Consider the following 23,160-nt stretch of genomic DNA (forward strand, 5'->3'; position numbering starts at 1 on the left):
GCAGTATCTGATCAAGCAAAGGCTAAAAGAGAACACGACTTAGAATAGTTGTCTGAAGTAGCATTTAATATTTAGATTAATTTGGGGAAAATATACCTTTTTATGATTTTTGTGGTTGCTGCCAAATTGCTCTCCTTTTATTCAGTTTTTCCTTGATGTCTGCGAAGAGCATTTTGTTAAGTCTCTCCTGAGGAATAAATCAGAAATGTATGTGGATTCATGTTTTAAAATGAAAAAGAGCTATGTATATTTAAGCACTGTGTTTTTAAAAACTGTATAATTGCAATGCGCAGGAAAATTCGCAAAATCTGATTTTGTTTAATTACATTTCCTTTGTCCTCAGTAAACCTTCTATCAACTCTTTAAGTAGTAAAATTTAGTCTTAATTTCATCCCATTTTATTTTTCAGCTCATATCATAGTAGAAAAATTATGATTAGTGAATTGTACAGAAGTGAGCATCCAGAAAAGACAAAGTAGGAGAAGCAAGCACCTTGAAAAATTATATTCCTCCAAACTGGGACAAATTATAAAGGTTTTTGGGAGGGATGGTTTAAACAAAATGGTGAACAAATGCCAATTATGCTGATGTTTACTTTCTTTTCTCATAACTCCACTTTTGTCATCTGTCTTTTCTTACTTTGATATTTATAGATTTTTTCATTTGTGAAGAATTATGTTTAAAATTTTGGAACACAGAAAATAATTTAAAAGCACTGTCCTTGCCTTAATTGAAAGCTAGCACTTATCAGTTAAAAGGCATAAAGAGAATGAAAAAGAACATATCTTTTAATGTCAAATATTATAGATTATAAGAAATCTTGTGAAATTTTTTTCCCTGGTTCTTATTTAACCAGACTGCTCATCTAGTTCAACATCTACTTTCTCCATGCAAGGATTCAGAGCCACCCTTTGAAGTCCTTTTTCTTACACGTAAGTGCTATATATTAAACATTTTCCTTGTGAGTCTATATAATTTCTTCTAGTATCCCTTCCTAAATTAGAATAGATCTGAGGGTTCAGTTACTGGCTGAGGCACTATGATAAAGTGATTCCTTGTGTTTTGGAACCCGAGTTTCTGGTTAAAGTTGCATTTTCATGACTTTAGTTGAGTGAACTCAGCAAGTTCCTTAGCGTCTATACTTCAGCTTTCTGATTTAATACATGTGAACATTAAATGTGGATATACTATATAGATCATAAGATTAGTTTGAGGGCTAAATGATATTACTTATATATAAAACTATTAGATCCGTGCCTGGCACATAGTAAATATTCATTAAACATTAGCTATTATTATTATTCCTTTCTTCTAATAATGTAGAGTTATAGGGCTATATAGACATGTATTTAGAGGGCTTAATTAAATTAGGCTTTATCTTTGTGTAATGGTATAAGGAGAAGTTACCATCCTAGCAGATGATATTTGAAAAGATATTTAATAAGCTCTCTCTAAGGTTGATAAGTTACCATCCTATGGTCTGTGTCCTATATTTTAGGATGAAGGAGATACTTTGAGTGGAAAAGGAGGAAGAAAAGAGATGAGTAAGGTTGAGCTATGCTCTGCTACATGGCAGGTGAGAAGAAAAGGGAGACCAGTGATTGGTAATTAAGACAAGTATTTTGGGAGAAGATTCATACTTAAATATTTTTTTCCTAGTGAAATACCGTGATCCATGTAATGTGGTGCTTCTCCTTTACCACAATGTTTTCAATAAAATGACAAGAATTATAATTTATTTGGTAAAACTGGACTTCTAATGGAAAAGGTGGAAGGGGGATCACCTGGATGGCTCAGTCTGTTAAGTGTCTATCTTCACCTCAGGTCATGATCCCAGGGTCCAGGGATTGAGCCCCACGCTGGGTGCCCTGCGTTGGGCTCCCCACTCAATGGGGAGCCTGCTTCTTCCTCTCCCTCTGCCTCTTCTCCCCACTTGTGCTCTCTCTCTCTCTTGCTTTCTCTCTCTCAAATAAATAAAATCTTTTAAAAAAAGAAAAAAGGGGAAGGGGCTGAGCCTAAAGCCAAAACATATACTACTTGGGTTCCATATAAATTTTGTGGAAAGCCTGTCAGTCATGAAAAGCATTTGGCAATTCTATTTTTGGTGGGAGCAATTCAAGATATTAATGGTCTTGGTGGAGTGGCACGTTCTTTAAATTTGTCAAGACAATTCTATTTTATGAACTAGGAATGATTTCTTACAAAAATATGGATTTACAATAAATATGTAAAATTATGATTGCCAGAATTAATACTCAAGAAAAAATGTGGTCAACATCTTGTATTAATTATAATTTACCATTAATATTTCTTTTCCTGGGTTTACTTATTTCATTGACCTGTGAAGCTCACTAGTACACCTTGTTGTAGGAAAACAGAGGCTAACGTCTATCACATAATTTCTCACTCTATCCCATAATTGCCCATTTAGTCTTTTTCCCTCCTTTTTGGAGAACAGGAGTATGTTTTATTATTTTCTATTCTTATTGTAGGAGAGTGTCTTGCATAAAGTAAGTGCTTCACAAATGTTGGTAGAACGATTTTTAATAGTTGAAATCTTGATCCTGCTTGTGGACTATCAGTATTCCACAAGAGAAAATAATTGAAGTTGTTGAGTTAAACCTTGAATTACAAGACTCAGGGAGGCAGTTCCTATGGTTACAGAGGCATACTGGTCTATCTTTTGCTAGACTTTTCCATCAGGAACTCTAGAAGACCTGTGAAGCTGGAATACAGTTTTGGTTTATAATAGCTATTTCAGTTCTAAATTCTAGGAACAAGTCAAATTATAAAACAAAGATATCCAAAGAAAAATAAGGAACTCTCATGGTATACATAAAGAGTCCTGAAAATTTAACAAAAAATATCCAGAGAAAAGATTTATAATACCTTTATTCAAAATATCCATTTAGCCAAATTTTGGAACTTCTAGTATTTTTCATTGTATTTCTTTACCTCATGTCCCCTCCACCCTTCCCCCCCAAAAGAATGCAAATACCCAAAAGGGGCCCAGGTTGACACAGGGACTAAAGAAGAATATATGTATAAAAATATATAGTATATCTTTTTTTTTTTAATTTGTTTCTAATTTGATGACCTGATGACCTGTGTTTTCCATTTTATATAGCTGATTTAATTATCATATTATATTTTAAGTTCCAGGATATTTTGGACATTTACCACTTCCTTTCCCCTAAGGATGTCAAGATGAGATTGTGGATGAGGGTTATATTACACCATGTGGAAAATTTTGTGATTTGGAACGAGGGAGGCATGAAAACAGCACTACCTTACAACATTCTCTTCATCTTTCACTTCGTATCCTTGCAAATTCTGTCCTCTCCTTCAGGACTGACCTTCTCTGATGTGGACTGAATGTTTAATGTCCCCCCAGTAATTTATATTGAAGCCCCAGGGTGATGATATTAGGAAATGGGGGGTTGGGGAGGTAATTAGGTTTAGAGGAAGTCATGAGGGTAGAGTCCTCATGATGGAATTAATGTCCTTATAAATAGATACCAGATCTCTCCTCCAATCTTGTTTCCTCCCCCACTTTTTGAGGATGCTGCAACAAGAAGGCAGCTGTCTGCAAGCCAGGAAGAGGACCCTCTTTAGAACCACACCATGGTAGCATCCTGACTTCAGACTTCTAAGCCTTCAGAACTGTGAGAAACAAATGTCTGCTGTTGAAGCCTCCTCAGTCTGCAGTATTTTGTTACAGCCTCCTGAACTTACACTCACCCATCTTTTCTCATCAAGCCAGTCTTCAGTGCCTACTTCAGGTATTATCTTTCTTTGTGTGTATGTATGTGTGTGTGTGTTAAAAAAATTGGGCAGACTCTATATTTAAACACAAGAATGTATTTTCAATGTAAATATGAGAATGTAAAAGTTGTGAGAAATTACAAAGTAAAATACGGAACCAACCCTTTCTGCCCTCACATATTTCTTACGCTGAGAGTGCTATCATTTTAGCAATACTAATTTTTTTTTTCAGTCCTTTTTCTGTGAATATGCCATCTCCAGTCCTTTTGATGTAGGAAAGATATTGGGATTTGGAGTCCATGGCCAAGAAAGAATTCTTGAGACATCTTTGGTGCAAAAAGGTGGTTTTATTAAAGTATGGGGACAGGACCTGTGGGCAGAAGGAGCTGCACTTGGGTCATGAAGAGTGGCTGATTAGATACTTCCAAGTTGGGAAGGGGTTAGGGACAGCCCAAGGTATTTTGAAAACAAGGTTTCTAGGATCCTGAGGGGGCCAGCTATTGTTAAGAAGAGGTCATTTATTACTGTTTAGTAAACGTTCAGTCATGAAACCCTTCAGATGTATATTGGTGGGTTATATGCTGGAGGATGATTGCTAACATATATCTTGGGGGGGGGATAGAGATAAAAGAAGTTTCCAAAGGAATGTTTATATGTTAAAGTAGACTCATGGAATCCTAGGAGTCAGGCTAAGATTGCCTCTTGGCCTGAGCAAAGTATTAGCATCGAGGCATCTGAGTTCCTAGAGGAATGTTACTCTGTCTGTTTCAAGGACTTGTCAATGGGCTGTAAGTAGTAAGGAAATTTAATTTTTCTTTTGTCTTTGTTTCCCACATCACTTTCAGTTACTCTTACTCTGTCCTACTGTCTGTGCATAGCCCTTTGTTATGTTCTGTTTCGCACTCAGAAGAGTCTTTACATTAAATTAATGAAGCTCAAACTCAGGAACGCTTATTTGCACAAGGTTCTTCCAAAATTCTGGGAGTGGCCTTGGCAATGTGTTCACATGATCATAATTTTATATATTTGCAATTGGGGGGGTGGTGGTTCTTGTCTTTTTAAAGTGTTTTCCAAATTGCGTAAGTTCTAAGACCCATAGTCTGACTATGCCCCTCCTTGAACTATATTTATTTAAGTGCATGACTATCTTCCCCACTAGAATGGAGGACGTTTTCTTGATTTTTTTGTTTTCCTATGCTACAAAATGTGCAGATTCATCAACTTGTTTATAGTGGGTGTGTAATAAAGTTAGGCTTGAATGAGCCTCAGTAGTATCGAGGATTACTTACAAGAGTCAGAGTTTTAATCAGGAGCAGGGAATGTAGGTACACCATAGCTTGGATGTTTTGTTTTCCCTTTTGTGTAATGTGTATTGGATAAATTTTAACGTGTCAGTTTTATCTTCCACTTACATATTAATCAACACATTCTATCTGGTATATTTTGCGTTTAATACATTAAGTAAGGAACCCAAAACCTCCGACTTATTACACTTCAAGAAGGCCAGATTTGTAGTTCCTCAATTTATGAGACTTCCTTTAAAGTAATAGTGTCTAATAAAACTTTATGAGATGGTGGAAAAGTTCTCCAATATCTGTGCTGTCCAATATGATAGCCACTAGCTACATATGGTGATTGAGCTTTTGAAGTATAGTGAGTGTGACTGAGCAGCTAAATTTTAAATTATATTTAATTGCAATTACTTTAAATATAAATAGCTACACATGGCTAGTGGCTACCATATTGGACAGTGCAGCTCTAGAGGATTATGAACAATGTGATCTACTTGGGAGGGTTTAATTAAATAAGTCAATACATGAGTTATAATTAAAGATGAAGGATCAAGTTTGGACAATATTACATCCACTCTGCCCACAGAATATTTGTAAACCATGTTAAGCTACATGCAAACTTAAAAGGAAATCACACAGCAATGTGATGAATTGAAAAAGCAATTTCAAAGGAAATGTAAATAACATTCAGTTTTAAAAAGCTATACTAAAATGAAGATGGAAGGAAAAAAAAATCCCTTTCTCTCATTCTGCTGGAGAACAGAAGCAGAACAAAAGGGAGAGATTATGAAGGCCTATGGGTATGCCAGGAATCTCATTGTTTCAATGTGTGCAAATATTTTTGTGGGAAGGGAGAAGTAGGGGTAGTGACTATGAAAATACTGATTTGAAAAGGTATGAGCCAACAGGGACCTATGGTCTAAAACATTAGCACCACTGTAATCCCCAAAACCTCTGGAATTTGCAAATTGGATTATTTACTTTGCTAGCATGACAGGGGAAACATTTCAAATTATTTGTTTACTATAGTCAGCACTCCAAAGTTATCATTGTATGCTTTCTTGTTAAAAAAAAGAAAGACAGAAAGAAAGAAACACAAACACATCACAAACCTCTCTTTATTGTAATTGTGTGTGACAGGTTATGAATGTAAATTCTTTGATAAGAAGATGAAAATATACCCCTGGGATGCAATTTAAATTATGTGTCCCTGAAATCCTCATTTTGTATTATTTTAGAAAGTACCTGCATCTGTCATTGCTGTTTATCATATATTTATCATGTTATTTCAGTGGTGATGGTGGGCTTCTTGTCTAGAAGATGAATTTCTTTCACATGCAGTACTTGCAACTTATTTTCACTTGTGCAGAGATTATTTGGTGATTTTTTGGATACTTAAATGCTGCTCTTTAAAAAGATAAATATTTTAGCATGCATTTCTGGCTGCAAAAAAGAAAAAGGCAAACTTTGTTAAGTTATACTTTATTACATATTAATGGTATTTTCTTGTTTGATTCATTAAGCATTAGAAAAATCTCATTAGTTGGCTACTTATTTATGAAACTTCACAAAGTATATTCCAAAAAAGCTCATGAAATTGGTGTGGATGGGTTAAAAAAATAATTCAACATGTGCCTTGTTTCCTAAAGGAGAAAGAGCATGGGAATAGCCCTAATATGTGTTCAAAATTCCTTCTTAGTTTAGCTTGTGGAATAAAATAAGTGACACATGCAAAGCATCAGGAGCCATGGAGAAGGAACATCTAAGTTATCCAGCTGGAAGCAAGTTACCTGATGGGAGATTTCATTTGAGATTTGTTTGTGTTTTAAAGCCAAGCTTTCTGGGATGCCTGGCTGGCTCAGTCAGTAGAGCATACAACTCTTGATTTTGGGGTTGTGAGTTCAAGCCCCATGTTGGGTGTAGAGATTACTTAAAAATAAAATTAAAAAAATAAAACCAATCTTTCCTTTAAAAACCCATACGTGAATACTAAACAAAACCATAGCACTAGAACCTAACTTTTGCTAACACTTCAGTAAATTTTTTAAAGTATTTTTTGTGTCTTTAGGCTTATTTTATATATCTATAATGATACATTTTTAATACTTGTTTCACTTGACATTAAATGACTAGCATGCTTCAGATTGCTTTATGATATTTAGATACATTTTTTACTGACTATATAATTATTAACAAAATCAATTATGACTGAATGACTAACTCAAAGATTCAAATAATTCAATTCAAAGTTTGTAGATTATTCAGAATCCTTACTGTTTGAAATTCCCCTGCTTATTACAATCTTCAATAAATTGTTTAATAAGACAAAGAAGACGAACTCAAATCAATAAAATTTTTTCTCGTATATAATCTAGTTGATTCTAGCTGTTTTAGAAGAGAAGCAAAACTAATTTAGGAAGCCACCCTTAAATTCTCAGACTAGGGGCACCTGGATGCCTCAGTCCCTTGAGCATCAGATGGTTTCGGATCAGGTCATGATCTCAGGGTGGTGGGATGGAGCTCTGCATCAGGGTCTGTGCTCAGCAGGGAGTCTGCCTGGGATTCTCTCTTGCCCTCTGCCCCTCCCCCAGCTCTCTCTCTCTCTCTCTAATAGCTAAATCTTTAAAAAGATTTCTCAGACTACACTTACCATGATGAACATTGAATAATGTATGAAATTGTCAAATCAACATGTTGTACATCTGAAACTCATATAACATTTTATGTCCCTTGTACTTCAATAAAAAAAAAAAAAAATTCTCAGACTCTCACTCATTGTGTTGCCCTCATTCTGAAGTCTTCAAGTAAATGGGAAGGACCTGAGAAGGTTAGTTGGCAGAAGAACAAAGGCGTTAGGCCTTGAGAAAGGGGGTAAAGAGACTCTCTCACCCTCTTAAGGGGGGAGTAGTGCTCAGGAAGAGAAGCAGGGAGCTGCTGGTCTCAAAGTTGCCCAGAAGATACCTACTTTTCTTGAAACAACAGCGCAAGGTGCCCACACTTTTCTTGAATAATCTAAATAGTTTTTGCCTCAGTAGGCTAGAGGAAAGCCAGAAGCCTGTTTAAGATCAGAGAAACCAAGGAAAAGAAGTAATTTCAAGATGTAAAAGGAAGTCAGTAGGATCAGACATACTAACAATGTTGAAGAAATGAAAGGAGAAAAACTTCGAGTAGATTTGGTAAGAAGATTATCTTTTAAGGGCCTCCAAGAGAACAATTCTAGTAAAATTGTGAGAATAAAAAGTTCACATTATTAAGAAGGTAAGGAGTAGGTAAAGAGTTAAGGGAGGTAGAAGAATTCAGTGAAGAGGAAAAGACTGAATCTCTGAAGGGGGAAAATATAACAGCAAGTTGCTTCAGCAGTTGAGGACAAGTAAATTGAGTCAGGGGCGTTAGGTCAGTTTGTCTATCAGTGCAAAGAAGGAAGACACTTATGCAGATAAGGACACAGATTTGGGTGTCTATCTATAGATATATAGAGTGAGTTACTGAAATAGGAAAGGTAAAAGCTGGAGCTCAGAATACATGATCAGTGAAGGAGCCAATATAAGGTGAAGAGGTATACAGTGGGAGGCTTCGAGTGAAAATTTGTCTTCAACAGTATTTTGGGGCCTGGGAGAATTTTAAACAGGGGCATAAAAGGATGACAAGTAATATTCAGGATCGGGATGATACTTAATAGGAAAATGTACAGTGGGTCAAACCTTTATGGTTCTAAATATTCCTCCAAAGATGCTGAGCCCAAGCATAAAAGGTGAAACAAAAACTCAGGCGAGGTGGAGGAGTGAGAACTGATTTGTAGTGCTCTGATGAGCGGTCTAAGCAGCTTAGAATATACTGATAATCAGAGCACAAGATGCTTCACAGGTACCTTGCCACATCTCACATACTAAGAGGTAAGAAAGTTGAGGAATTTAAGGAATCTAAGCTCTAATCTTATTCTGTCGTGTATATAGATATCTATTATCTCCAGAGTTTTAAATATATATATTCTCACTTGAGAATGTAAGAGCATTGGCTTTGAATTCTGAGGTACCTGTATTGGAATTTTCGCTATCACTAATTAGGTAGTCATGTGATTTCATGAAGTGCAGCCTTAGCTTCCTTATGTGTAAAATAAAGATCATGCTGCACTGCTGGGTTTTTAGTATTAAAAGGAATATAGGGCACTTGGGTGGCTCAGTCGTTGAGCGTCTGCCTTCGGCTCAGGTCATGATCCCAGGGTTCTGGGATCAAGCCCTGCATGGGGGTTCCCTGCTCGGCGGGGAGCCTGATTCTCCCTCTCCCACTCCCCCTGCTTGTGTTCCTGTTCTCGCTATCTCTGTCTCTGTCAAATAAATAAAATCTTTAAAAAAAAATAAAAGGAATATAATGTTACTAATAATACTTGACATATAGGAGATTTTTAATCAGCTGTTTTGTGCTATTTTTATGGCAATATAAATGGAAAAAGTCTCAAAATCCTTAATATACTTTTGATAAATCTACCTGACCAAAATGTTGTTGACTAGTTTCAAAAACTGTTTTTTTTTTTTCTACTTTTACATTCAATAAATGATACATTTGAGAGATTTCCTTTGGGTTTCACAGTAAATTGGCAAAGTAATGATTTTACATTTGGTTCTTTTCTTAATGTGTAATGGAAGTAAAATAACTTCCAGATTATTTCAAATGTGCTGAAAACATAAATAGCAATAGTTTGCCAGCTGCAAAATTGATGCTGAAGGTGCTTAAATGGCACACAGAATGTTTAATGCCCATAATCACAAGTCGATTCAGTGCTGCCACTTGGCTGAAAACATGAGTTAATGTTTTAAAGTAAGTAGAACTCAAGTAGCATCTCTCCCTTGAAGTAGTCTGCAGTGGGGGAGCTTTGAATAATCACATATTTTATATGATCTGTATCAGTTCTAGAGTCCCTTCTTGTGTTTTTCCCAATAACCCCACCCCATGTGAATTTTAAGGGTCATATACCTATAAGGTGCTTGACCAGCCTCTAGATGGCACTTGTGCATTCTTGATAATTCTATTGGTGGTTTATTTTCTCCATGAACAGACCTGTAGGTGACACAAAGACAGAGATCTTATTTTCTCCAGTGAATTAACACTTTATAGGCAAAATCTACATATTTCAAATATATGCTAGATCTTGAAATATCAACAGAGCTTTCCCCTTCCAGGATAAAAAATAAGCATTCATGGGAAAATCATTAAATTATAACGCTTGCCATTTTAGCTCTTCCATAAATTTTCTGGTATCTCTCAGATTAACTACAAAACAAACAAAACAAAACAAAAAAACTTTGTCTTAAATATTTCCTTTGGTTAGAAAGCATCGGTCAGCGTCTTTCTGTTTACATATCCTCAGTGGTACTCCAGTGTGCCATACTTGTCACCAAGCCTGTTGCATTAGGACTAACAACTTTGCTTTCATTTAGTTAATGAAATACTTAGATTATGCATATGAGCTGTTCCTGTTAATTTCATTATTGGTATCCAGACTGTGAACTTCATCTCTGCTTCTCCTATGCATCATCTTCCAAATAAAACCAGTAACGCCTCTTTCCCCTTATGATCTTAAAATACTGAAATCCAAAGAGAAATAATGAGTAGAAATCCATTATACAGACCATCCTATAATCAGCTTTTTGTCCCCTTTGTAACCAAACTAATGTGAATTTGTTCCTTGGTGAAGCACAGAAACTGCACCAGGTGAATTGTCGTACAAAGAAAACTTAATTTGCAGCAAATAAGATCACAGGGAATGGCTTCCAAAGCCGTGACTTCCCAAGCAAGGGTGGATGGGTTCCTTTTCTTTAGGGTTAGGATAAATATTTAGACAGGGAAGACTGGTCATGGGACACAGAGGTGGGCATAAGGTTGCTAGCATGTGTCTTAAGGAAACATGCCTATGCACACATTTTATGTTATGTAAATGAGGCTTGTGCTCCTCGTTGGGTGGAAATTCTGGTATTATGATGAGGTAAAGGTAGTTGTTAGTCATTCTAGAGGTCACTCCATGGTCTACCTGAGCAGGGAAGGTGTGAGCCAGGGGTTAAGCTCAAACTGGTCTGGGTGGTCTGGGTAGTCTGGGTTGGCTAGAAGTCTTGTCAGGGCAGTCCCTATTGCTAGAGAGGCGGTTTTGTTCTCCATTTGCTAGAGTTAAAAGATAAGCTGGAAAGAAGAACTTAAGGAAAAATGTGGGACAAAGGTTGGTGAGTACAAGCAGGTGGGCAGTAAAGGTTCAGGTCTTGGGGTTTAGCTGATGACACCTCCATCCTTTCCTTTTATTTCCTTTCCTCAAATACAGATATAACTTAGGGTGGAGGAAATTAGTACTGAAGCTGTGTAAAAGTTTTTTTGTACAAATTTGCTTGCTTAACAAACTGTCTTCTTTTAATATGAAATATGAAATATGGAAACCTTTTAATATGCCCTTCTGCCTTTACTCTGGATCCTATTACTTGTCATTGCCTTAGGGACAGGGCAAAACCCAGCGTTCTTTTCTCTATCATTTATCTTCAGCTTCTGTCCTTTTAGTAGCTTTTGGTCTTAACATTCTCTAGTCTTTCTCATCCTAAACAACAACAAAGCAAGCTCTTCCTAAATCCCATCTTCCCCTTTCATTATGGTTTTATCTCTTTTCTTTCTAACGAAGTCATGGTGCCCCCAAAATAAGATACACTCTGGGTACCTGGGTGGCTTGGTGATCATACTACTCTTGATCTCAAGGTCGTGGATTCAAGCCCTGTGTTGGGCTCCACCCTGGACATGGAGCCTACTTAAAAACAAACAAAAAAATAAGATGCACTTGCTATCTCAAGTTCTCCACTTTCCATTAATTTTTAACCCGAGAAAGGCAGGTAGCAGAACAACAGAAATCTTATTTTAAAACACATTTTTTCTACCATATTGCATTTCCTTTGGGAACAATGTACTTCAATTTTGAAAAAATGCTCCATAGTTGATTTTCATGTGAGAATCACTATCTTAATGCAATGCCTCACAGTTAGCACTCATCATTCCCCAGGGTCTTCTCACTAAGATGGCTCCAGACCTGCAAATTCTATTGCCACTTTCCAGCCTTATCTTATTTGAGCTCCTTGAAGCCTTTGAACTTGCTGACCATGACTTTTTTTGCAATCTTTTCTTGCATAGACTTCCTATGCACCACTTCCTTGTTTTCTAGGTACTGCTAGTCCTGTTGTCCCTGCAGCCACTCTTCTCTCTATGCTCTCTCCTTGAAGGGTCCTGTGTATGGACAAATGTTTAGCTCTCATATGCACTGATAACTCTCAAACATCTCTCTCCAGGACATGTCTCTTTTCTGGGGCCTAGATAAGTATACATTTCTTCTTCATGTACCTGGCCACTTGGAAATGCATCCAAGTCCTGCTTAAATTTCAAATTCTTTAGCTTAAATATTTTAATTATTACCTGTCTATCCTTTCTACTAGTCTGTGAACTCTTTAAAAGCAGAAACTAGGTTATATTTATCCTAATATTCCCAGTAGCTTACACTGTGCTAAGTAAAGGATCAAATATTAGAAACCAATATATTTGGGCGCCTGGGTGGCTCAGTTGGTTAAGCGACTGCCTTCGGCTCGGGTCATGATCCTGGAGTCCCTGGATCGAGTCCCACATCAGGCTCCCTGCTCAGCAGGGAGTCTGCTTCTCCCTCTGACCCTCCTCCCTCTCATGCTCTCTGTCTCTCATTGTCTCTCTCACAAATAAATAAAATCTTAAAAAAGAAAGAAAGAAACCAATATATTTTAGTCATCTTGTCTGTGAATACAGTCTACATAAACTCTGTAGCGAATGGTCAAATTAACACAAATCTTTTGTAGAATTCTTAATTAACAGATAAGTAACATGAGAGTGTTCATGTGGTAACTGATAAAGGAACAGTTTGATTGAATTTCTCTGGACATAGTAATGGGTTATAAACATTGAAAATATTTCCCTGCTCACCCAAAATATGAGAAAAGGGCCCTGTGACACATTCCCCCCTTGGTGCTGATCCATGATAACAATTGAGAGTACCAGCCTCTCCATTTCAGTATCAGAGAGCTCTCTATGGAGGAAGGAAAACTGAATGGAAACAATCACGGTCTATCTAATTAGGGGTCAGAAAACTCCAGCTGATCCTGGCAGGACAGATGGGGCCTGTGGCTTGTTTTTGTGGGGCTAGCAAGCTGAGAATCATCTTTATATTTTCTTTTTTTTTTTTTTAAGATTTTTATTTATTTATTTGACAGAGAGAGAGACACAGTGAGAGAGGGAACACAAGCAGGCGGAGTAAGAGAGGGAGAGGGAGAGGGAGAAGCAGGCTTCCCGCTGAACAGGAAGCCCAATGTGGGACTTGATCCCAGGACCCCGGGATCATGACCTGAGCCGAAGGCAGCCACTTAACGACTGAGCCACCCAGGCACCCTCATCTTTATATTTTCAAAGGGCTGTTAAAAAAGAAAAAAAAAAAGGAGGAGGAGGAGAGAAGAGGGAGAGGAACAGGTTCTCTGAGTTGGCCAAGTTCAGCAATGTCACGTTAGAGTTGTAATACCTTTATTTCAATCACAGCCTGAATCAAAATGATTGACCTAAGATGGATACATACCTGCTTATCAGCTCCATCAAGTAATTAAATTCATAACTTTTCCCTTAGATATCAGATATATCCCTGTATATTCTAGTATATTCTAGTCTTTCTCATACTGGACAAAAGTCAAAGACATTTTCATATTGAATAGGAATGGGGAAAGCATTTCTGTTTCTTAATAGTGTCTGTAGGGATGCAACTTGTTTAAGATAACTGAAAACATTAGAAAGTACATGATCAAACGAAGAGATAAAAAATCCACTATAAAATATGTTTTGGATTTTTACCAGCCATTCAATAATTAATTTTTTAAAAATTTTAACATTCACAGAATGTGTTTAATATACATTTTTTTAAAATTAATGATTTTAACAAATTAGAAATTGAGATTAAGTGAGCCAAGCTTCTTACGATGTCCTGAGGAATGTCGAAGCCCACATAGTACAGCTGAGGCTATGTTAGAGCAGACTTCATTCATGCCTGGATGACTTGGGTGAGGCTCAGGGGAGTGGCTTTGGGAAAGATTTACCTTTAGCAGCCTCCTCTGTTTTCTACCATAATTACATTTTTTTTGCTGTGCATCAAGCCCCGATCTACATTTTCCCTCTGTATATTTACATGCTGGTTGTTGAAATACTAATTGAAGATTGTGGCACGAGAAGTCGCAGAGACATGTTATGGCAGATTCAGTACCTTTGGCTTTTCTCTTCCTAGGCTTTCCCCCATGGTCCCAGGACTAACATTCTGGACTGAAGAGCCGTATTTGATGACAACATACATGATTTGCAGAGGGAGGAGAAAGGGTTGCAACATTCTTCCTTGTCCCCTTTTGCCTGGGGACCATATAAACCTGCAGGAACATCCCTGCTTTGTGATTTACTTGGATCACAATTTGAAAATGATTGCATTACAATGACAGACAAGTTGCATGAACTTAAATGTTGTTAAAAAGAACACCACAGGCTTGAAGTGGAATCACTTGGCCCCAGGATAGCAAACTGAGACTTGATCGCTATTTCAACCTCTCCAGAAGTGGAATTTTAAGCCAATTAATCTGGAATTTTTCTGATCAGCACCAAGGGGGGAATGTGTCACAGGGCCCTTTTCATTCCCCAACGGAAGGTGGGGAAATGCATCTAATAAGATCCCCGCACTTCCTCCTAAGAGAAAGTAACCTTGCTTGAAACAATACTCTCTTTTCTTTTGTTAAAAACTTCTTGCCCTGCCCTGCTTCCTATAAAAACCTTCCATTTTGTACTACTCCTCAGAACTCTCCTCCACTTGCTAGATGGGATGGTACCTGATACATGAATGGCTTATTAAAGCCAATTAGATCTTCAAATTTACTCAGTTGAATTTTTGTTTTTTAACAATGTAAAGAACGCACCAAAGACTAGTATCCAGGTTTAGAATTATGACAATGGCACCAAAAATTGGAGCTCAAAACTGAATTAAAAGTAAATATAGGTTTCAGTCTGGGAATACTCAGGGCAGATATGTTATGTCCAGAACAACTGTAAATGAAGCTCACTGAATTGAAATAATGACAAAATGAAACCTATTTGATTGACCAGAGTTTTGTTACATAGGAAGTACTCAAAAAGATTAGTTGTGGTTTTATGAAAGGGAGAGCAAAGCATATCAACTGAGGTCATAATAATTTCACTAGGAGTATAAGGGATAGAAGAATATGAATTAAAATATGACACATGTCTGTATAAAACTTCAGACCCATAAGAAGACACTCACCATGAATTTCTAGATTATAGGCAGAAATTTGTGGAATAGATTTATTTACCTAGATCAGGAATAAGAAGTTGGTCATAGTAAAGGATTACATAGGATATTTGAAATAATAGAACTTCCCACCACAAACCACACTGCAATTGCTCACCTAACAACTCTCTGGAAAAGATGGTTTACACTTAGCAATTGATCACATACAAAATAATAGTTGAATTGTTGAATAAATAATATTTATTCAAAATAATAGTTGAATGTAGTCTGAATGACTCTAAGTTTGGTCTTACTGCCTGGTAAAGATCTTTAGCACTCTGAGTGTGAAATAAAGTAATTTACAAAGCTTTAGCAAACAAGATTCCTTTCCAAGGTTGATGGGAAGGTTACAAAAATCCTAGAAGGGCTTTGAAAATCACAGACTCAAATAGAAAATTCATGAAAGCTGAGACCAAACCAAATTAAATAGGCCCAACTCAACTCAGCATTATAAAAGATTTTCCAAAATACTTCTCAAGTGAAATACACAGGCAGCAACTTCGTTTGTATACAAAATCACTCAGGTGCCTCTGGAAATCAGTTACTGTGAAGTGCAAAGCTAAATCTCCAATTCATACATATATTATTTGAAAATTATGAATAGGATGGCCAAGTGGGGCATAATAATAAAATAAATCTAGAGTTAGAGAAAATGAGTGAGGCTTTTCAGTTACTTTAACCACTTGTTATATGTGCATATAGCATATGTATCCCTAAATAGTGATAGTCAGATAAAGTCTTATTAATTTCCTTCATCAGAAAATATATATATATATATCCCTGTATAATAGATTCACTTATTCGAAATAATTGAATTTTGTTATCTTTTCTACACTGAAATTGTTTTTGGAAAAAAAAAAAATTTATAGAGATGGTGAGGAATGGTGGTGATGGCTGAGAATAGAGGAAAAGCAATAGAGGAAATATTTATGGTGAGGACCTAATTACATAATCACCACATCAGAAAAAATTAGTGCTGGAAAAGTTTTCAGAAATGTCAGCTTGTCTGTCTTTGTCTTTAGGCAAACTAAGCTGGAAAAACCATCCTACACTCCTTTTAAAGGCTAGCAGATAAAAAGATTTTCCAAGCTTATATATATTCAAGGCTTAACAGACCCCTCTGTCAGCAGATCCTTCCAGATATCTAACTGAAATCCCATAAGCTTTAATTTAAGTCTATTTGTTCCAGTTAGAACACAGAGAAAATAACTTGCTATAATGACCTGTAATAAGAAACTTTTAGTACAATTCCTAAAAAACAACAAGGAATAGTCTCAAACTGGAACTGTCACTCCTTTATCTTAATCCATATATTTTTTTTTGTTCAATCTTTAACTCTTTTCTGCAAAAGCACCATCATGAAATTCTATCATATTTTTAAAAGACATAATTTTAAAGACTGTGATAGAGATTTTTGATGATGGTAGCATCACTGTACAGAGAACAAATATACACATTTCAGCATAATGTATAAATCAAAATAAGCTTCTTGAGAGACATAAACTAATCCACTTAAGAGTCTTGTGCTTGTGTACTCTTTCTCTCTCTATTCCTTTCTTTTTGAGACATGATTGTTTAGCTTCAGTTCCTAATTGTTTTCTGAAACATTAAGTCTTTAAGAGAAAAAAACCAGAATGACTAGCATATTTATCATGCTATTTATGATTGCATGGGACAGATCATTTTAATTCTGCTGGCATCACTTCAATTTTATGGAAAGGAAACAGATTCAACCCTAAAAGTTGCAACACTTTGCAGAAATTTAGCACTTACTTCCTCATTCTTTTTTTTTTTTTACTTATTTATTTATACATTTATTTTTGTGACTTTCAAACAGGTTGATTTTATCTTTTGCATTTGGAAACTTAAGATCATTAAAACATCACCGATTTTTGAGAGAGGGACTAAGAGTTATAAATCTCCTTATCTTTTGAGACTCATTAACTTGACTGTGTTTTTGATTTATAAGATTATGTTACAACTTGTTTGGGGCGCCTGGGTGGTTCAGTTGGTTAAGCGACTGCCTTCGGCTCAGGTCATGATCCTGGAGTCCCAGGATCGAGTCCCGCATCGGGCTCCCTGCTCGGCAGGGAGTCTGCTTCTCCCTCTGACCTGACCCTTCCCCTCTCATGCTCTCTCTCTCTCTCTCATTCTCACTCTCAAATAAATAAATAAAATCTTAAAAAAAAAAAAAAAGATTATGTTACAACTTGTTTGGAGTAGGTTAGGATTTGGGCTGTTCCCCCAAGAAATTATATTTTAAAGAGGACTGGACATAGAATTTCACTATGAGGATTATAATACTTATTTGCATATTTGGTTATTTTCCCTTGCCTTTTTTAGGATTTTTCTATTTTTTTAAGAGAAAAAATAGTAACTGAAACATTATACCAGTATGAGGAAATGTCTTCTACTATGTCTTATGATCTTCACATTTAGAAAACAATCTGTTTTATTCTCAGGATTGTATTCTGGTAGTTGAAATTTTGAAAAGAGCTATAAATAAAGAAAAGAAAAATCAGATTTCTATTTTGAAGAAGTTTCTATTTTGAAGGGTTTCTATTTTGCAGAAGAATGGGATACAAGGAATTTTAACATATGTTTTCATATACTTGAAAGCATTCTGGATCCTCCTGATAAGCAGTTGTCATTGAATTCTTGATAAGGAAGGGCACCTGCTCATTGACTGCTCTGAAGTTACATAAGGTAATATCTTTAAAGGCTTATTGATGTAAGAATAGGAAACAGTGACATTTGACTCCATGGAAATTTATGTTACTCCAGAAACTTCTTTTTTTTTAAGCATTTTTATGGTAGAAGAAAACCATGCTCATTATGGAACAGTCACTAAACTCTTTGTGGTGTCATCATCTGCTTACAGTCCTTAGGCCTGATTGTTGAGACTGACTCCAAAATGCCAGATGCCTTCTTCCCTCCCTTTCATTATCCCTCATCACAATTTGGGTTCTTACTAACAGACACAATTTGCTTTAAGTCCTTTTAAGTCCATTGGGCCTATATACAATTGTGGACATAGTTTGAATACTTTCCCAAAGAGGCTACTCTACTTTCCTGTAAGTCAAGGGCATAGTTAGGTACTCTGGAAAGAAGTGGGTTTATATAATTCCACAAATCCCAAAGTCCTGTCTAGTCATAGACTCAAGCTTTACATCAATCTCCAGTTTTACTCTATTTCCATGCATATAGAAAGATAGTAATCGCATGTGATTTGATCTGGCTATTAATATATAAGTGGAAAATATAGTATATCACTTCTAGGGTGGACACATTTAAGAAATGGCAGGGGAAACTCCATTTTTCTTCCCTCCGGGGTTGACTTAGCTATAGAACCAGATGGTTTTAAAACTTTCAAGTAACATTAATGGGAGGAAGTACTGATGTTGTGTGGCTAAACGCCTTGCACCATTTTTATTCTAGTCTTTATCCGACCTACTAATTACCAGGATGGTTCAGTTTTTTTCTGGTAGGGTAAGAGCATCCATTTGAGGTTTGAATTTCCTCTAAGTATTGATTTTAGAATTTTTATTTCTCCATATTTATGGTTTTGGGTTTTTACCTCTGTACTGTCAGTGATAGTAAGTATTTCAACCAGTGTATTCACTGTGAACCTTAGGGAGACTGCTATTGAGCTCTCTGACTTACATGGGAGGAAATATTTGATTCCGTTTCCTGACAAACTGGATGAGATTTCTCTTATGATGAGCATTCACACTGCCAATGAACATGCCATATGTTTAGACACATGGTTTTATTTTTACGATCTTTAAAACTTAATTTATTTTATGTAGCCCATGGCTGAGATAATCATTTATAGGTTTCTGAGTACCAGGATTGGTGTCAGGTTTGAAAGTGCTCTGCTTTGGGCAGGAATGAAAGTATTGCTTCACTGTAAGGCATGCATTCAGAGAAGCATATGTATTATTATTAATAGGAGATTTAGCAAGTTCATTTTTTATTAGCACTTGGTGGTGGTGTACAATATTATATAGGATAGATGTAAGGGACATGTTACCTACATATTGATTTAGAGAGACAGCATTATGGATTACATTATAGTTAGCCATCCTATGCATTGTTGCTCCAGGACACTTTTAAAATGCATGTTGTGGATTGAGTTAAAAAGAGAGAGAGAGAGAAAAGAAAGATTATTTTCCCCTTGTTTTAACCCTGATCATTTCTATGTTAGAGTATTATAAGGACAAATGAATAAGCTAGTGAAGCTAGGGAAAAAAATAATTAAAATGAATTAATATTCAATCTCTGTTCATTAATGTTTTTTGTTAAAGGATTTATAAAACCCCATTTGGGTGTCTTGAGGATGAAATTTATTTTCTCTCTTACTGCCAGATAAATTAAAAGAATTCTTTGTTCCAAAAGGTCAGAACAAGCATAAGGCCCACTATACTAGCTCATGGTTCCAAAACAATAGACATATGGAGATGCTACTATTGCTAGCCAATATCCTGGAGATGAACCAATGAGCAAGACACAGTCTTCCCTTCGAGACTCCAGTGATTACTTGGGTTAACAAAGAACACCAGAAGGCCAAAATATTTTAGTGATGCTAGTGAAGCACCAGGCAAAAAATTTTAAAAGATGAGACCTTAGAACATTTAATGATTATTGTACATATCAGAGTGTTTCAAAAGAATTTAGCTAGTGCAAAATGCTATTGGGTAACATGATTAGAGGTTTTAAATCTGGTATTAAAGAAGAACTAGGGGTTGAGACTCATTTTTCCTAGTTCTACAGAAAAGATAAATGGTTCCTAAATTTTGTAAATACTATGTAATTTTCAATGGATCCCACTAACAGTCCTTCTCATTTTGTCCCTAAAATATTTGCCAAATAAAGCATCTAGGGAAGATTCTCTCCCTTCGTCCTTACCTGGTCTATGGCTTCTAAAGAATTTTGCGGATTATCATTAATTATTTTATATTTATTAACTCAATAGGCATGGCCTGAGAGGTCATATGAGTATGGTTATTTCACTTCAAAAAGGACGACCCTCTCTTCCAAGTGAAGTATAGAGCAATTTGTTGGTTGGATATCCCAAATTATACTGCTTGCTTGGCACTAGTCTGATCTTGAATATTCAGGATACTATTTACCCAAGGCTCAGGCAGGCTTTAGGGGTAGCTTTTACTCTCATTGCATTCTTCATCACCTCATGGAAACAACTACTGGGAAAAGAAATCCTCATATTGTTTTCTAAACTCTACCTTCTGGCCATCAGTTAGTGATAGGAGGGCTGCAGTTACCGGTACAGACCCATTTGCTGCTCATGGAAAATCTGCACCTCATTTGGTAATGCAGTAATTAGAACTGGTAAGAACAGTCTTCTAATCCAAAGTTAAGTTTTCAAAGCGGTTAAAAAGGTATGTTTTGTTATCCTTTCTTTAAAATGTGTTTCTTAATAAGCTGATACTACTTTTTGAATAGTAGACACATAATTGTCTATTATAACCTTATCAGCTTGAATTTGATTTGTTCAGAAACAATCTACCCTGCTTCTAAAACAGAGCCAATTACCTTTGATAGACATTTCCCTGCTTTTAACAGGTTTGTAAAAGACAAAGCCATAAAATAAATTATCTCATTTGGTTACTTTGGTGTTCTTTCATACCCAGTCTATCTAGAAGTTATTTTGCTCACAAGTAGGCATTCTGTGTAGTATAGGTTACAGAGTTTATTTTGCCTGAGGCAGTTGTTTATATTACTACATTTTTTTCAAAATAAAATAATTTACTTTATGTTCCATGGAGTGAAGCTTGGACACTTGACCTCTAATGTGTTTGCGCACTGGGCTGTATTTAATATACCCATCCATAGAAAACATGTGACAACATCACTATGGAGCAAAGATAGGATGGCCTTCTATTTTGATGACTGTCTCTATGGGACACCTCAGCTTCTACAAAATGATTTTACTTCAAAATTTTGTTTGGTAAGAAAGATATATTTATGCTCAAATGGCAGCATGGATTAGTTACCCTGCAGGCTTCTTTTGCCAAGAATACAATCTCAAGCTCTGTCACTCATTTTTCAAAACATTATTTGATGGTAAAAATATTCAAGGAGGATTGCTTAAATGTCAAGCATTTTTATAGATAATATAGATTATATCCCTAGAAGAAGTTAAAACAGCAGAAAGCAGGCTGTCTAGTTCATTAGCATCTTTTGGAGGAGGTCACTGAGAAGAGAGGACTGGTGGTTTACCTGTGAGCTGAATCTGGCAATCAGAGCCTCCTCATCCCACCTGTCCTTGGAATGTATGTCAGCCCACCACTCTCCCACTAGGAGAGTTTCAAGTTCACAGCCTTGAGAGTAAGGTGTTGAGACCATCTGGACTAAATATGTGACAGAACCCAGTTAAGGCCTCTTTATAAACTTAAGATTCTGGCAGGCCAGTGCAGATATCTATTAGTCTTGCGGCTGCCCCAAACAAATCTTATATGTAAGTTCCCTTGCTTATTAAACCTGCCACCTACCAATCTGAATCACCTCTTTTTTCAGTCTCTGCTTGCCCTCCATGAATGGAGGTCAATTTCAAATTTCACCTGGGAAGCTCCTGATTTTTCAAAACAACAGCAACTATTTGCAAAACTGCTTCTCCTGAATTGTTGTTTTGAATTGGGCACTGGTATGATGCCATCGGCCTATACTGAGGATTGAAGTTGTCATTATGCTTATTTTATCACTGTTGTGAAGAGTACTATTTATTTCATCACACAATGGCCTTTTTACCAGGAGCCCTGGAAGAAATTACTGTCTGATCTTACCATCAAGGTGAATTATTCTTCTTCTGAGCACTTGATTTATTTTCTGTATTTTATTTTATTTTAGATTTTATTCATTTGACAGAGAGAGGGGGGAGAGAGAGGGAGGGGGGAAGAGAGAGGGAGTGCAAAAGCAGGGGGAGCTGGAGAGGGAGAAGCAGGCTCCCTGCTGAGCAGGAAGCCCCCCCCCCAGCCACTTGGGGCTGGATCCCAGGACCCCGGGATCATGACTGAGCCACCCACGCACCCCTATTCTCTATTTTAAATTGTGAATTATACAACTGATAATTACATCTTCTCAAATAGGATTGAATTTTTCTTTTTTCTCACAAAATATCTTTGTTGTTATTTACTATGAGCAAAGTGCTATGATGAGTGCTCAAGTTTTTCAGTGGGAATCACCTTGATAATATTAGCTAGTATTTATTAATTCCTTCCTAGGTTGCAGCAATGTTCTAAGCAGTCTTAACTATTATTATCACTAATTTATAGATGAGGAAACTGAGATGCTAAGAGATTTGAAGAGACTAAGAAACTTGCCCAAAGACACAAAGCTAATAAGTATAAAAGGTCAGTCAAGTCCAGATAGTCTTACTGTCTTAGCTACTACACTATGCTGCCCCTCAATATAAGTGGAAAAGTTATTTGTTTGACATTTTATCTTATTTCATCTTATCTCATCCTATCTTATTTTACCTACAAAATTCAGAACTATGCACTTAGGCTTCAATCATTAAATACCATTTTACAGTTTGGAGCAATATGTAGTAGGCACTTGGTAAGTGTTAATGTACTTACCTGGAGAATGTTCAGGCACAAAAGGAAAAGGTCTATGGACACCCTATATCCAAGGGTTTATAAAGTTATTATTCTATTGCTATAACTTCTGTAGGCCTAAAACAAAGTATTATATCATAACCATAGGTCAAATTGA

The 23,160-nt window shown here is 36.3% G+C and overlaps 1 long non-coding RNA gene across 3 annotated transcripts in view; it reads left to right on the plus strand.

Moving 5' to 3' along the window:
• Window positions 1-23,160, plus strand: part of LOC123863348 (uncharacterized) — a 420,091-nt gene that overhangs the window by 205,869 nt on the left and 191,062 nt on the right. For all 3 annotated transcript variants that reach the window (XR_010410079.1, XR_010410072.1, XR_010410083.1), the window contains 3 exons: window positions 857-932; window positions 1,499-1,576; window positions 3,157-3,782. This is a non-coding gene — a long non-coding RNA (uncharacterized LOC123863348). The remainder of the gene's footprint in view (window positions 1-856; window positions 933-1,498; window positions 1,577-3,156; window positions 3,783-23,160) is intronic.

This window comes from Mirounga angustirostris, unplaced genomic scaffold (assembly GCF_029215605.1).
Source record: "Mirounga angustirostris isolate CCGP_5_RB_7025 unplaced genomic scaffold, mMirAng1.0.hap1 SCAF_1, whole genome shotgun sequence".
NCBI classification, from domain to species: domain Eukaryota; kingdom Metazoa; phylum Chordata; class Mammalia; order Carnivora; family Phocidae; genus Mirounga; species Mirounga angustirostris.